This window comes from Labeo rohita, unplaced genomic scaffold (assembly GCF_022985175.1).
Source record: "Labeo rohita strain BAU-BD-2019 unplaced genomic scaffold, IGBB_LRoh.1.0 scaffold_2776, whole genome shotgun sequence".
Classification (NCBI taxonomy): Eukaryota; Metazoa; Chordata; class Actinopteri; order Cypriniformes; family Cyprinidae; genus Labeo; species Labeo rohita.
Genome location: NW_026129074.1, coordinates 2,421 through 5,271, shown reverse-complemented (window position 1 = coordinate 5,271; position 2,851 = coordinate 2,421). Strand labels below are relative to the sequence as shown.

At 37.3% G+C, this 2,851-nt stretch overlaps 1 long non-coding RNA gene across 1 annotated transcript; it reads left to right on the top strand.

Moving 5' to 3' along the window:
* The first annotated feature begins 6 nt into the window (after positions 1 to 6).
* On the top strand, positions 7 to 1,276 carry LOC127160025 (uncharacterized). The gene is made up of 4 exons (XR_007826629.1): positions 7 to 228; positions 307 to 359; positions 485 to 581; positions 715 to 1,276. It is a non-coding gene; the product is annotated as an uncharacterized LOC127160025 (long non-coding RNA).
* The last annotated feature ends 1,575 nt before the right edge of the window (positions 1,277 to 2,851 follow it).

Sequence of the window (2,851 nt, the reverse complement as noted above, 5' to 3'; positions counted from 1 at the left end):
CACCACATTACAATCATCTACACTTGAAAGTGGTTCAACATTGGAAACTACATTATCCACGACAGGTGCAACTACATCTTCACCATCAACAGAAGGACAAACTTCCTCTGGTCCTCAATCAATAACCGGAAACGGTTTCTACCCTATTTTCTTCGGCATTTTGGGAGCTGTTGTTCTACTTCTCATTGTTATAGTTGTGATGATTGTGGTGCTCTGCGGAGCCAAGAGGTATGTATAACTGTTTCTGTGACTTGTTCAAAAACCCCAAAACAAAACAAACAAATAACACAATTAATCTTTCAACAGAAAAAGGAGGTTATCATTCTTTGAGGAAGACTTCTTTGATTTTACATCAAGAGGTAAGATGTCTAGCTTTGTGAATGCTTTAGTGAATATACTTCAGCAGCAGTACAAGATGAAGCTCTCAAACATCAGAAATGTTATGAAAACATGATAATTAAAAATATTAACTATATTATTTCAGGATCTACAGAAAGAGGTTATTGGTATCAGAATTTTTCAGTCATAGAAGATTCAGCAGCTGGGTCTTTCAACCCATACTCTGAAATTACACCTGAAAGGTAGGATGAGCAATTGTGCATATCATTTAATAAATATATTGGACAAGGAACATAACATGTATTGGTGATTGTTAGATTTATTTATTTTTTTTTTTTTTTAATCACAATTTTTTTCTCTCTCTCTCTGCTACAGATAAGGACCAGAGCAACTGAAGTGGTGGATGTCTGATGAGCAGAAATGACATATTATTTATTAAAATATTGACACTATAATCTCAGGAAGCCAACATAATAATATGCATTTACTGCATTACATGCATTTACTGGGTTTGTTTCAGATTATTTAAAGTATTTTTAAGTAAAATTATCTCACTGTCCATAATAATATTTACAAAGCACAAAAACAATGTATAAAGCACATCAGTAAAACTCAGTCATTTGAAACTCAAAAGCACTCATCTACGATACCAAACACTCCAACATATGCATAAATTAATAATAAACAAATTAAATAGGTGGGGGTTGTAAAAATGTGGTCAACTGCATTGCACAAGTGCTCAATGGGAGTGATGCCGCAGACACAGTCAATCACAAAACGTGGCAGATCAAAACAATTTTGGCCCCTGTTCCACACATACTATATATTTTTATGATTTCTGTGATGCTGACTTACAATATAGGAACATAAGCAACAATATTTCATAGTACACAATGCCAGGTTTTTAGAAAGCTAGAAAATGCAAGAGCAGAGGAGAAATGCATGTCAAAAGAGAGGGAAAACAGTATAAATGAGTTACAAGGACCGCAGTAAAGATAGTTTGCGGTTTGATATTCGGATTTCTTTTGGCTATAAATACACAACGCGCTGTCATAAACATGCAAATAATCCCGAATGTGGTTCTCCATGATTTGTGAATTCTGGTGATGATGTGCCTTTTGGCCGAAATTTTATTTTATTTTTTCGACTCTTAATTTTATAATGCTTATAGCCCCGAAAGTTGGAAACTTAGCAGACTGAAACCAGTGTCATGTGAACCAGCTTGATCTGTGAATTTTTTCACAGCAAAGCTCTTGTCCGTAACCCCCTTGGTAAGTCCGCTATAGTAAGGAATGTGAAAAATATGCGCTCTTCATGTTTAACGTATTTTGCCATTAAACACGCAGACTGCTCAAATACAAAAACATTGTTTTTAAGTCAAACTCGATTTGTGAAAACTTTCACAATCGCTATTTATTGCGTAACAGTGTTCCTAATGCTCTGTTCTCTTTTTCTTCTATCAGTACTGGTCAGCTGACCCTTCCCTGAGTCACTAACATCACTATTCTGATCTGTGAAAACTTTCACAGTTCAGTACTGGTCAGCTGACCCTTCCCTGAGTCATATTATTCACTATTCTGATCTGTGAAAACTTTCACAGTTCAGTACTGGTCAGTTGACCCTTCCCTGAGTCATATTATTCACTATTCTGATCTGTGAAAACTTTCACAGTTCAGTACTGGTCAGCTGACCCTTCCCTGAGTCACTAACATCACTATTCTGATCTGTGAAAACTTTCACAGTTCAGTACTGGTCAGCTGACCCTTCCCTGAGTCATATTATTCACTATTCTGATCTGTGAAAACTTTCACAGTTCAGTACTGGTCAGCTGACCCTTCCCTGAGTCATATTATTCACTATTCTGATCTGTGAAAACTTTCACAGTTCAGTACTGGTCAGTTGACCCTTCCCTGAGTCATATTATTCACTATTCTGATCTGTGAAAACTTTCACAGTTCAGTACTGGTCAGCTGACCCTTCCCTGAGTCACTAACATCACTATTCTGATCTGTGAAAACTTTCACAGTTCAGTACTGGTCAGCTGACCCTTCCCTGAGTCACTAACATCACTATTCTGATCTGTGAAAACTTTCACAGTTCAGTACTGGTCAGCTGACCCTTCCCTGAGTCATATTATTCACTATTCTGATCTGTGAAAACTTTCACAGTTCAGTACTGGTCAGCTGACCCTTCCCTGAGTCATATTATTCACTATTCTGATCTGTGAAAACTTTCACAGTTCAGTACTGGTCAGTTGACCCTTCCCTGAGTCATATTATTCACTATTCTGATCTGTGAAAACTTTCACAGTTCAGTACTGGTCAGCTGACCCTTCCCTGAGTCACTAACATCACTATTCTGATCTGTGAAAACTTTCACAGTTCAGTTCTGGTCAGCTGACCCTTCCCTGAGTCATATTATTCACTATTCTGATCTGTGAAAACTTCACAGTTCAGTATTGGTCAGCTGACCCTTTCCTGGGTCACTAACATCACTATTCTGATCTGTGAAA